Genomic DNA, 14,278 nt, shown 5'->3' with positions numbered 1-14,278 from the left:
AGATGAAGGCTTGATGGCAGTTTCCCCGTCACTTAATGCTAACTCCCTGTGATCCATGTAAGTGTTACAGAGTGGGGGCTGAGAAATGAGGAGGCCAAAGCAGGAAAACTATCCCCGAACTCCTCATCTCCTGAAAACCTTCTAATAAGACCTGCTGCCGAAAGCCCAAGGGCCTGGTTCAAGTTTCCTTAACTTTCCTGTCTGTGGTTACCTGATAGTACAGCAGCGGGGTTGCCAGGAGACGGGGTGCAGGGATGAAGCCGTGGATGAATTACCAAATGGACAATTTGAGCCTGATGTGTCTGCACTGCTTAGAATTCAAAGCTGCTGGTAGGCAGTTCAAGAGCAAGCCAATCCTCTCACCTGCATATTTTAGGGTTCCTTTAAATCTGAAGATGTTCTGGGAAATACACATCTATACTTGTTTGTTTTCAAAGTGTAACAATGCCCACAGAGCTCTGGGCACACAGACTGTTTTGCAACTTAAATATATAAGATGAAACTATGATTCTATGTCCACAGGGCTTTACCTCCTACCTGCCTACAACAAGCAATGTTTTTACCACAGTCTGAAAACAGAGCAAACAGTCCTGGCCAGGACTTACGAGACGAGGTCTCCCAGGTCTGATGGAAAAGGCTTCCACAGAAAGTACCACTACTGGGATCCAGGGGGTGACCACTGGATGGCCAGAAATTCATCTGCAAAGCCAGGGAGGTGAGGTATGGAAAGACGCACCATAATTATGCCTAGAAGCCAAGTGTAGCACAGCCTTCCCTTTAACTATACAGCCTGACAGAAGCAGAGAACTAACTGCCCTGATCTAGAGTCAGAACAAGTCTCCTAGCCATGACAACAATGTGTGTTTAAATGAGGTGGAGGACGTGTGTCATCCAGCAGGGGTCACAGGTGACCTGACACCACCTTAGCAGAAATTTCTCTTCACTTCACTAATTACAACCCATTAACAGCCTTAAGCCACCAGACAATGGGGTCCAGTGAGCATAGGTCCCAGAGGGGTCAGTGTGGGTGAACACAGGAGGCAGGGAAGGCCAGCATCAGGGACACTGCAGGAGCCCAGAAGGGAGCTGCCGGGATGTCCCAGGCAGACGTGGATCACTCGGGCTCTTGCAGGCTCTCTACAGATACAGAGCTGGGTGATTAAGAGGAAGACGGTCAGAGGCAAACTTTGCTGACTGGCCAGTTCCTGGCCACAGAGAGAGGGAAGCATCCCACCAAGACATACAGCAGAGTTGGGAAAAGAAAGGAGAGGAAAAAACTAAGAGAAACAGGAGATGAAGACAGAGAGGGAAGAGAGAGGAGAAAGACAAAACGATCAGGGCAGGGCCTGGTCGTTTACAAGAAAAAAAATTTACAAGAAAAATATTAAAAAGCACTAGTGAGATTGTGGGGAGGAAAAGCTTCAGGGACCCAGAAACATCACAAGTGTCAGGGACACAGGGACAGTGTACATGGGTCATCGGACACACGGGGACCGACATCACACCTAATCCAGCTGTACCACAGCTCACTCCGCCAGTCACTGTGTCTCCCCAGGCCCAGCCCCACTGCTCTCCAGTCTGTGAGGCCGGGGAAACTGAGGCACGGGCTGGAAGATGCCAGCCAGCAGAGTGCACGGCATCATGCAGGACCTGGAGCGATGGTGATGCTTGCTCAGTGCCTGGTCCATGTTTCTCCCCACCCAGCTCCTCTGAAGTGGAAACAATTTATCAGGAGACATAGCGAACATTTACAGGAGCAAAGATGACAGCTGTAGTGCCTGCCTGACCCACTAAGAAACTGACGCCTAGGAGTTAGTTGTTTTTTTGTTTGTTTGTCTTTTAAACAGTTTCCTTAGTTTCTGACTATCCTCTGATAAAAAGCACGGTGTCAATCACACTTTAAAAATAAGTCAGGAAACAGGAATCTCACTCAGATTCTTACCGTGTTAAAGAACACTTCTGTACTTTGGATATCATGCCCTGTGCTGAGTACAAAGCTCGATTTGTTTCTGCTTTGTAATGTAGAGTGTTATGTTCTACCACTGCTACACAATCACTTTGAGGAAACATTACTATAAAAATAAATAAGTTTCTTTTTTCATTCAAAGCGAGGGAAAATAACAAGGACGCCCTAAGCACACCCACAAACCTTTTCCAAGAACACTTGTATTTGTCCCTGGGCTGGCAAGAATGTTTTGCTGATGATATCAAAGTCCTTTAATTTATCTACGATCAATCACACTTAAACAGTGAGGAAAAAATACTCATTCTGTTCCACTTTAAATTAAAACAAGCTATTTTTTGGGTACTAGGCTGTCTTTATTTTTCTTTGAACACAGGGGAATACGCTACTCTGAGACCTGGCTGTGGAAGGGCAGCAAAACACACTATTAATCTCTGAGTTGGAGTTTTTAAAAAGACAAAGTATAATTCCATTTTCAAAACTGATCGCCAACTTCCACTTCTGACCAAGTGGAATATACAGGATTTACTCTCCACTTTGAAACAAGTAAGAAGCTGGGACAAAATACATTTTAAAAACTGGTTTTCAGGACTTCCCTGGTGGTGCAGTGGTTAAGAATCCACCTGCCAATGCAGGAGACACGGGTTCAAGCCCTGGTCTGGGAAGATCCCACATGCCACGGAGCAACTAAGCCCGTGCACCACAACTACTTAAGTCCACGTGCCTAGAGCCCGTGCTTCGCAACAAGAGAAGCCACAACAATGAGGAGCCTGCCACTGCAACGAAGAGTAGCCCCCACTCACCGCAACTAGAGAAAGCCTATGCACAGCAACAAAGACCCAATGCAGCCAAAAATAAATAATTAAATAAATTTTTTAAAAAATGGTTTTCAGACACTGGACAGCAGGAAGCTGTGAGAGTGGAGCAATTGAGGTGAGCCCCACACTTGCCCTGCTTTATTGTCTGAAGGGTCTCAGGCTGCAGACAGGATGGGGAACCAGGCAGAGCCCTCAGTCTCCCCAAGCCGGTGGGGGAGAGAGCTGAGGGTCCAGGGAGACCAAGGCCGCTGCAGTTTGCAGGGCAGGGTGCCAAAAAGGGAGAGCTGCACAGAGAGGCCAGCTGCTCTGGAGACCAACCGAGGGGCCCCTGAGCAAACAACCCAAGGCCAGGGAAAGAACCACCTGAAAAAAAGCAAAGGAAAGATCTCTGAATTTCCCAGTGGTCCAGGAATAGTCTTTGCTGTCACCAGCTAGAGTAGTAAGTTTCGTAGTTCAAAGTGTACAGAAGTGTCCAACAGCTTATAAAGTAAAATTCATAACACTTGGCCTAGTGATAAAAAACCACAGGCATGCAAAGAAGAAGAAAGGTAATCAAGAAAATAAAAATCAAGCAATACAAACAGATGCAGAAATGATACAGATGACAGAATGAGTAGGGCACTAACATAGTTGTGACAACTATAATCTGTGTGTTCAAGAAACTAGAGGAAAGATGAAATTGTTAAGTAGACATATGGAAGAGATTTAAAAAATAAAGACCCAAATCAAACTTCTAGAGTTGAAAACTACAAAGTCTGAGATGAAAAACCCACTGGATGAGATTAACAGCAGATTAGACATCTTAAAAGAAAAAAATTAATGAACTTGAAGACACAGAAATAGAAACTATCCAATATGAAAAATAGATTTAAAAAAAAGATGGGAGGGTATAAAAAGAACATCCGTAAGCTCTGGGACAACTTCTAGTAGGCCAATACATCTGAAATAGAGTCAGGGGGTGGGTGGGGGAGGAGAGAAAAATGGATGAAGAAATAATGACCAAAAATTTTCCAAATTTGATGAAAACTATAAATCACAGATTCAAAACACTCAATAAATCCCAAGTACAAGAACAAGAAGAAAACGACACCCCAGGCAAATCATATTCAAACTGCTTAAAAATCAATGACAGAGAATCATAAAAACAGAGAAAAAATACATTACGTACAGAGAAGCAAAGACAAGAATGATAAACTTGTCATTGGAAACACCAAAGCAAAAAAGACAGTGAAGCAACACCTTCAAAGTATTGAAAGAAAAAACTGTCCACCTATAATTCTACACCCAGTGAAAACATATTTTGAAAACAAAAAAGAAATAAAGACTTCTTCAGACCTAGAAAAATGGAAAGAATTCATCCCGGGTAGACCTGTACTCTGGGAAAGGAAATGGAAACCCTTCGGGCAGAAGGAATGTCACAGCAGGTGGAAATCTGCTTGCACAGAAGTGATGACAGGCACCAGAAACGATGCCCATCACCTGGTGTCAGCAATGACGTCTGCAGATCAACGCCTTTGGGTCTGCAGTCCAAATCCTCACTTGCCCTTTTCCTCAGGACCACCCATGCCAACCCGGGCCTCATTTTCCTGCGATTTTTTTAAGTTGCTCTGGAAAATACATGTTTCCTTGTGATCCCTGAGGTTTCCACGTCTTCAAGCTGGGCAGAAGGGAGTCTGTTACTTCGAAATATAAATGAATAAGCCTTCTTAAATTTCAATTAGGCCACTTTGGATTTCCCTTAAAACTATTTCTGGTTTGGGAACTTATTTTGTGTATTTTGTGTACAAAAAAGAGGAAATTCTTTTGCATTTCCAGAAGATAAAGGCAGAGCCAGCCATATTAACCTGGTATTGTGAAGTTTGTCAGAGTCTGGGACCAATGTTCAAAAATTAATAGGAAAATGCACAAATATCTGCACTATTTGTGTAAGGTGTATACCTCCCAAACACAAAGTGTCCATTTGGCTTGTGAAGAATATGTATGCAAGAAGGTTCTCTCAAGAAGCTAGAACATCCTTTCAAGAAAAAAAGATATTACAGTTACATGTTTTGCTGTTTGCTAAAATCAATTTGATTAAATTGAACTCTCTCCACTCCCTCACCCTCTACCAAGTTGACGTCAAACCACTGAGCACTCAGAAGTTAAATTCCATAAAACACAAGCAGCTGTGCTCCGTCAAAACAAAAACAAAAATTGACACAAATAGCTATTCACTTAACCCAATTAGTTGAGGTTATTGATCAGTTGAGATTATCGATACTCAAAATGATTAACGTAACCTCATATTCTAAACCAGGAGAAATCTGTGTGGCATCCTAGGGAGGGGACCCAGGGGAGGTGACAGGAGAACCAGAAAACTGCAGCCACAGATCGGCTACTTGCACATTTAGGCCTGTTTTCTCATTTCATAACAGCATTGATTTCTCGTTGCATAAAGGAGGGATTGTGGCTCTGCAACCATCTCAAGGTTCTACTTTGGACACTTCTTAAATAGTATCTACAGAGTCAATGGCAGGCCTGTTCCATGGGAGTGTCAAGGTCTCAAACCAGTGGTCCACAATAACCTCTGCCTTCAGAGTTCAGAAAAAGAGACTTATAAAAAGACATTTATAAAAATCTTGATGTCTACTTTGTTGTGAAACTCAGTCAGCACTGCAACTGCACAGGAACAAGGGGCACGTCTTGGGGCCAGGCTGGCCTCTGCAGCATAGTATCGTCCATCATGGGGTCTGGGTGCCTGCACAGCCTGACACCTCGGGGGGACACACCCTTCTCCCAGACGCTCCCCTCAGCCCCTCCCAACAGCTCCTCTCACTCCCAGGAGTGGCCAGGCAGGAAGAAGATGAAAACTTAAATGCACCAACTTTGTTATCTATTAGCAGATGGTCTTAACATTGCAGACGGCAAAGAAGCTTAGAGCTCACCTCTTCCAACTCTCACCCGACACACCAGGTCACCTCTCCTGGTTATTACAGGACACGGGCTAAAACCAAACTCAGGAATAAATTCTGCAAACATCCTTTATTAAGTTTATTGTAATGATTAGATTCCACACATGTGAAAAGTGGCTTTTTCCAAGAAAATTATATTACGTTGGAAATGTTAAAAACAAAAGACTGGTTTTATTTATTAGCCATTTTCGAGGAAATGTTAACTTTACCAAGGAACTAGCTTCCCCTCTTAGGATGATACATTTTGCTTTACACAGGCTATTATTACCTTTGTGTTTTAAATTGATGGGTCAATTCAGTTCCAACTCTTGCAAATGAAAGGAAATTTTGCCTTTCCAATTCTAGGCTGATAATCTGAGGGTTACTCTGACAATTGTGTCTTATGGAAGGAATTTTAAGATAAGAAGGAAAACTATGTAAATCTCTTTTAAACCAGAAATTTCCATCATAGGGGATCTTATGATGGAAGACTTAAAATATTTCTAAAAGTGAGATATACCTGTTCCTTTATTATCAATAATAGTTAACATTTATAATTTAAAATGTTTGAAGTTAGTGAACAGAACTTGCAGGGCAATAAAACTTGTGGTGAATAAAATGACTGATCTTACGTTGCTTTTCTGGTTTTGCTTTTAAATCAAAAGTGGGAAAATATGAAAAACCAAATGAACTCAAAATTTTTCCTTTCTGTGCCTAAAGAATATAATTGGTTTTATGTAAGGCAAAAATCCAGATTTCTGTTAATGATGGGCACAGTAAAAATAAATGAAATACAGAATTTTCTTAAAAAATATGTTTTTTAAGAGTATACATTGGTTTGATATTTTCAAAAATATTGCTATGCTTTTAATATCTCTTTAAAAGGTAACTGTCAACCATGCCACAGATTTGGTTACTTCTCTCCCTAACCTGCTACATCAAATACTATGCTACACAGTTCTGAGATAATATGACATTACGAAAAAATTTTAAGTGAGAAAAACTGATTTTTTTGTCTTATCTGTATGAATTTTTGAGGTGTGACCTATCTGCAAAGTGAAAAGATCTAAGATCTCCACATTTAGAGTATTATTCTCATTAGGAGTAGAAAAGCCTACTATAAGAATGGGTGTGAGGGCTTCCCTGGTGGTGCAGTGGTTGAGAGTCCGCCTGCTGATGCAGGGGACACGGGTTCGTGCCCCGGTCTGGGAAGATTCCACATGCTGCGGAACGGCTGGGCCCGTGAGCCATGGCCGCTGAGCCGCCTGCGCTCCGCAACGGGAGAAGCCACAACAGTGAGAGGCCCGCGTACCGCAAATTAAAAAAAAAAAAAAAGAATGGGTGTGAGAATTTCTGTTATAGCTTACTCTGGGCTACAAAAGGTGTGGGTCCCACCCTAGAATTTGATCATCTGTAGGAAAAACATTCTGCTCGAATTTTACAATCTACTAGTCTATGTAATCTATTTATAATGCAATTCTCCCTCTCTTTTTTTTTTTTTTTTGCGGTACACGGGCCTCTCACTGTTGTGGCCGCTCCCGTTGCGGAGCACAGGCTCCGGACGCGCAGGCTCAGCGGCCACGGCTCACGGGCCCAGCGGCTCCACGGCATGTGGGATTTTCCTGGGCCGGGACACGAACCCGTGTCCCCTGCATCGGCAGGCGGACTCTCAACCACTGCGCCACAAGGGAAGCCCTCTCCCTCTCTCTTTTAACAAACAATGCAGTCCATAACCCACTAGAAGGTAAACCCTTATTTAAATAGATCAGTTTAATAGATCAATTTCCAACTTTGATTGCATGAAGACTATTAAGATACTATTCATTTTGGGAAATGAAAGTTCACATAACATACTTAATCTTACAAAAGTGTCTAAAAATGATGTATAAAATCATTTACTTCATAAGAACAACAACTGCCCAAATGCACACACACTACCAGCTCTTCCTTTTCTCCAAACTCTCTAGTCCGCCCAGATCATAGCTGGGAGGACACTGGTCACCTCCATGGTTCAACTATCAGTTCATCTCTTCATAGATGGAAATCCAGGTGGGTGCACATTATTTGACCTTCCCAGGGTCAGAGTTCTTATCTCTAAAATGGGAACAAGACCAAATACGGCTCTTTAGAAGAAGGGTGCTAAAGAATTTGAAAGGTTGTTTTTCGTAATTAAATGTAGAATGCTACGATGATGATAAAGTTCTACTTGTACATTCCTTTAGATGGAATATCTAATGTATTCATTTTTGTTTTTCACTATAAATTAGTTTTAATATTCTAGTAAACTGATTTTTCATTGAATTTGCTTGAAACAACTGGAAGATTAATTTACAAACACAAAAAGCCACCTAAAAAAGCATAATTAACCTATACCATTATTTATTTGATCTTAGGTTCCATTAAAATGAACCTTAGGGATAATTTTACATTGCTAATTTATTTTTATGCAAACAATATATAAAATAAAAGTGTTCATTATGGGATACATTTAAAGCAAACTGAAACCAAATGAAATTTTAATGTGGGAAAATATAGGACAAACATTAATATATTTATTAATAATTTTTTATTAATAAATAATTTTTAAGACAGTAAATTAATATTAAACAAATATTTTTAAACAAAAGACACTAAAGGAATAGATCATACTATAGTGGTAAATATAAGTGGTAAATATAGTGGTAAATATAAATATATTCACATATAGATGAATATAAGTATGATAGAACTATCATGATATGATCATAATCAAAAACTTCAATGAAAGAGCCACATACAATTGAACAGCATACTTCTACATCTGTAATCACGAGCTCAAAAATCTGGGGGAGGGAGCTTGTCCAAGGAAGGCAGACCATTCACAATAGCACAAAAATTACAAATGTAAAGAAATAAATTTAAAAATTACTGTGCAGAATCTTTATGAAGGAAACGGCAGTGCTTTCTGAACAGCTTAAAAGGAAAACCTGGCTAATACGAGGACAACCATGGCCCTAAATGGAAACACGCTACACCATATTGATGTTGATTCTCCTTCTATCAGAGCAAGCCCAACCAAAACTCCACAGGGACATTTTTGGTGACATTTTTTCAACCCATTTATATTGGCTTGAAAATATTTCTAATATTACATGGAAAAATAAATGGGTGAAAATACCTAAGAAAACTGTGGAGTGATTTTTCACCACCACATGTTAAAATGTTTATAAATGTGCAAAGGAATATGCAGGGTAAGACTGGTGGTCTGGAGTAAAAAAATGAAAAAAATGAATACAATGAAAGTAGGATTTTAAATTGGTGAGGAAAAAAAATTCAACAAATTCTTCTTGGAAAATTTATTATATGAAGGGAAAAACATACTTTCTACCCTCACAAAATACACTGTAAAATGTTTGCGAGAAATTAAAACAAAATCATAAGGAAAACAAAAATGAATGTAAGTGACTATTTGATATTTCAGGGTTTGGAAGAACTTTATAAGTTAAAGTGTATAAAAAACTAAAGATTGATATGACTATATGAGTTTTCAACTTTTATGTGTCAAAAAACACTCAACAAAACTGAAAGTAATGATTCAGTGGGAAAAATACCTGCAACATATATGCTAGATAAAAATTAATATACATGATGGTATATGTCTATATATCTTATAAATTTAATGAAAAGTAAACAATTATTTTTTTAAACTGGGGATAAACAGGTGATTCAAAAGGAAACATATAGCTAGTAACACTAAGGAAATAATGTTCAATCTTACCATCAAAGAGACACAAATTGAAAATAAGAAGATGCCATTTTTGTCTGCCTTTAGGCAAAGACTAAAAATAAGCTGGGGGCCAATGTCAGTGAGGTGGGGGACCTCTGAAACTGGCACCCAGCTTATTTTTGACACTGACAATTGGGGCATCTATATTGGAAAGGCTTTTTCTTTCAGATTTCAGGAGCCCTGTAGGAATACGTCCAGCAAAAACAACAAGACTGCACAAGGATCGTATAGGAATGCATAACCCGTTAAAAAATTCACGAACAATGAAGTAAATGGTAACAATAATTAGAGCAGAAGCTTTGTAGTCTCTAAAAATCATATTTTTGCAGAATATTTCATGATACATAAAACATAATAACAAAGGCAACAAACACGGAATACAAAACTATAAGTACATGAGGACGGTAAAAGTCTATGAGTGACAGGAAAGGTTGCACATGATTTGTATTTACTTCTTTCTGAATTACTACATGTTCCAAATGATCTATAGTAAACATGTATACATTTTAGAAACATAATATTTATGTATATATGCATTAAATATGTATTATTATGTATTTATGTATTCATTTGCTATTTATTTAAGTATGTACATATTTGTAAATAACATATATTGTGTGGTGCTAAGCTTCTAAAAATACTAATGATTAATGATAAAATTAATGCTATGTCATAATCTATGTTTGTTTCAGTATTACATGCAAATTTAGCCTGACTATGTAACTTTTGGACTTTATTATCTGACCCACGCTTTGTCCTCCTACCCCTGCTGACCAGGAACATCACAAGGACCCAATGTGCCTTTATGCATCTCACAACAAGGCTAGGAGGTAGGTAATACTCCCATTTTACAGAGAAATACAGGCTTCAAGCATCATGCCCAAATTCACATAACTAGCATCTAAGCACAGCTGGAGCCAAAACACAGGCCTGTCTCACTCCATAAGCATATTAAGTCTTGTTCTCTCTCTCTCAGAACCTACAGCTTAGAAAATAATGTCAATAGGGAAAATTATCTTACATATAAGATATATGTATATCTTACATATATCTTACATATAACAATTTCCCGTCACCTTTTATACCTTATACAAAGCAGTGTATTGCCAATTCATAGCTGAATCAATGTTTGAATGTTTAACTGTGGTAAACAGTTCAGGTAAACTGAATTGCTAATTCCAACCTAACGTAAAAACAAATCTAGATTCCTACGCAAGGTCTTTCTTACACTAGATTTTCTATCTAAAGTTGCAAATCCACCTTCATTAAGTTATGAACCATTTAACCTAAATAAGAAATCTTGATGCCTCTGCAATGTGCAAACTTTCAGAAGTTAACCAAATATTTAAAGAAACTCATTTTTTACATATTCTAGTAGACTTTAAAGTTTACAAACCTCAAGAGTGAAAGAGGGGCTTCACTGGTGGCGCAGTGGTTAAGAATCGGCCTGCCAATGCAGGGGACACGGGTTCGGGCCCTGGTCCGGGAAGATCCCACATGCCGCGGAGCAACTCAGCCTGTACACCACAACTACCGAAGCCCACGGACCACAACTACTGAAGCCCGCGCACAGCAACAAAGAGTAGCCCCTGCTCGCCACAACTAGAGAAAGGCCACACGCAGCAACGAAGACCCAACACAGCCAAAAATAAATAAATAAAATAGGGATTTCCCTGGTGGTGCGGTGGTTAAGAATCTGCCTGCCAATGCAAGGGACACAGGTTTGAGCCCTGGTCCGGGAAGATCTCACATGCCACGGACCAACTAAGCCCGTGCACCACAACTACTGAGCCTGCACTCTAGAGCATGCAAGCCACAACTAATGAGTCTCGTGCCACAACTACTGAAGCCCACGCACCTAGAGCCCATGCTCTACAACAAGAGAAGCCACCACAATTAGAAGCTCGCGCACTGCAATGAAGAGGAGCCCCCGCTCGCCGCAACTAGAGAAAGCCCACACGCAGCAACAAAGACCCAACGCAGGGCTTCCCTGGTGGCGCAGTGGTTGAGAGTCCGCCTGCCGATGCAGGGGACATGGGTTCGTGCCCTGGTCTGGGAAGATCCCACATGCTGCGGAGTGTATAGGCCCATGAGCCATGGCTGCTGGGCCTGCACGTCCGGAGCCTGTGCTCCGCAACGGGAGAGACCACAACAGTGAGAGGCCCGCGTACTGCAAAAAAAAAAAAAAAAAGACCCAACACAGCCAAAAATAAATAATTAAAAATAAATTAAATAAATAAATAATTTTTTTTAAGAAAGAGTGAAGAAGTTGAGGTTTGAGTTTGGAAAAGCCTATAATATTTTTAAATGAATGGAGAGCTTAACAGTTTTTTAAAAAATATAGCTTTAATGGTATGCATTAGCAACAGAAAAAAAACTCTTCTGCATCTCTATTATATACTAGTAACAATATTAGTAATAATAATAGTAACAGACAACTGTTTACTCTTACAGTTTATGAGGAATTTTCACACACATAACCTCATTTTCACACAGCATTGTCAGAAGAGTTATATTGTACCCATTGAATAGAGGCCAGAAAGGCAAAGTCACCTGAAAGCTTGAGGAATTCCACCAGGTGTCCTCCTGTGGGGTCAATGCCTTTACACAGGCATTCTTCCTTCTTAAACTCAGAAATTCATAATATTGTATTTCAAATGCTTAAACTAAAGTGACTAGATCAACTGTTCCAAGTACAAGATTTTTCCAAGGAAGTTACTACACAAATTTATTCAGAGCACAAAAAACATTGCTTGAATTAATTCAACTATCACTGATCCTTAATTTCTATAAGGTAAGCAAAAAAAAATTGCCAGGGCATAACATAGCTCACAATCCAAACATTCCGATGAATTTATTCTTGACAATAGAGCTTTGAAAATAACCATGTGGTAATAAGCAAACTTTAAGCTAACGTCTTTCCCAATTCCAACTTCAATTCTTTATCAAAAATAATTAATTTAATATAGCTACTTTATTATATTCCAGAGGTTGGCAAACTTTTTCTTCAGGGGACCTGAGAGTAAATTTGTTAGGCTTTGCAGGCCATAAGATCTCTTTCCTATTAACTTAACTCTGCCACGGGAGCACAAAGCAGCCACAGATAATATGTAACATGCAAATGGTACTCAAAATGGAGTTAGGTTAGCTATATTAATATTAGACAAAATAGACTTAAAACAAAAGTTGGTACTAAAGATAAAGGATATTTTATAATGATAAAAGGGTTAATCTGTCAGGAAGTCGTATAATTATAAACATAAATGCACCTAACAACAGGGTCCAAAACTTATGAAGAAAAACTGACAGACCTGAAGGATGAAACAGACAATTAAACAGTAAGAGTTGGAGACTCCAATACCTTACTTTCAATAATGAATAGAACTAGCAGAAAATCAGTAAAGAAATAGGAGACTTGACAATAGTATAAATGAACTAGACCTAAGAAACAACTACAGAACATGCCACCCAACAACAGAATACACATCTTCCCAAGTGCACATGGGATGCTCTGCAGCACTGACCATAGAACAGGTCATACAACAAGACTCTATATGTTTAAAGGATGGATATCATACCAGCTATGTTTTCTAACCACAATGGAATGAACTTAGAAATCAATAACAGATGCAAACTTGGAGAGCACAAACACATGTAGACATTAAACAATACACTCATCTTTTTTCAACTGAAGTATCGTTGATTTACAATGTTGGGTTAGTTTCAGTTATACAGCAAAAGTGATTCAGTTTTATATGTACATATATTCTTTTTCAGATTCTTTTCCATTATAGTCATTATAAGATATTGAATATAGTTCCCTATGCTATACAGTAGGTCCTTGTTGTTTATCTATTTTATATATAGTAGTATGTATGTGTTAATCCCAAACTCCTAATTTATCCTTCCCCCTCCTTTCCCCTTTGGTAACCATAAATTTATTTTCTATGTCTGTGAGTCTGTTTCTGTTTTGTATTTTTGTCTGTTTCTGTTCATTTGTATTATATTTTAGATTCCACATATAAGTGATATCATATGATATTTGTCTTTCTCTGACTTGCCTAGTATGATAATCTCTAGGTCCATTCATGTTGCTGCAGGTGGCATATTTCATTCTTGTTATGGCTGAGTAATATTCCATTGTATATACCACATCTGCTTTATCCATTCATCTGTCAATGGACATTTAGGTTGCTTCCATATCTTGGTTATTGTAAACAGTGCTGCTACAAACATGGGGGTGCATGTATCTTTTAAAATTAGAGTTTTCTCTGGATATAGGCCCAGGAGTGGGATTGCTGAATCATATGGTAAATCTATTTTTATTCTTTTAAGGAACCTCCATACTGTTCTCCAAATTGGCTGTACCAATTTACATTCCCACCAAAAATGTAGGAGGGGGTTCCCTTTTTTCCACATTCTCTCCAATATTTATTATTTATAGACTTTTTGATGATGGCCATTCTGACTGGTGTGAGGTGATACTGCATTGTAGTTCTGAGTTGCATTTCCCTAATAATTAGTGATGTTGAGCAACTTTTCATGTGCCCATTGGCCATTTGTATGTCTTCTTTGGAGAAATGTGTATTCAGGCCTTCTGCTCATTCTTTGATTGGGTTGTTTGTTTATTTGATATTGTGTTGTATGAGTTGTTTGTATATCTTGTAAATTAAGCCCATGTCGGTTGGTCGCATTGTTTGAAAATATTTTCTCCCATTCAGTCGGTTGTCTTTTCGTTTTGTTTATGGCTTCCTTTGCTGTGCAAAAGCTTATAAGTTTGACTAGGTCCCATTTGTTTATT

At 39.1% G+C, this 14,278-nt stretch overlaps 1 protein-coding gene across 1 annotated transcript in view; it reads right to left on the bottom strand.

Annotated features, from left to right (window-relative positions):
• Positions 1-14,278, bottom strand: part of ATP10A (ATPase phospholipid transporting 10A (putative)) — a 175,051-nt gene that overhangs the window by 125,141 nt on the left and 35,632 nt on the right. The gene's annotated exons all lie outside the window — the stretch shown is intronic.

The sequence above is a fragment of the Monodon monoceros genome, unplaced genomic scaffold, assembly GCF_005190385.1.
Source record: "Monodon monoceros isolate NGI ecotype Baffin Bay Population unplaced genomic scaffold, NGI_Narwhal_1 Super_Scaffold_21, whole genome shotgun sequence".
NCBI classification, from domain to species: Eukaryota; Metazoa; Chordata; class Mammalia; order Artiodactyla; family Monodontidae; genus Monodon; species Monodon monoceros.
Note: the sequence above shows the minus strand (reverse complement) of the source record. Positions and strands in the feature narration are given on the sequence as shown.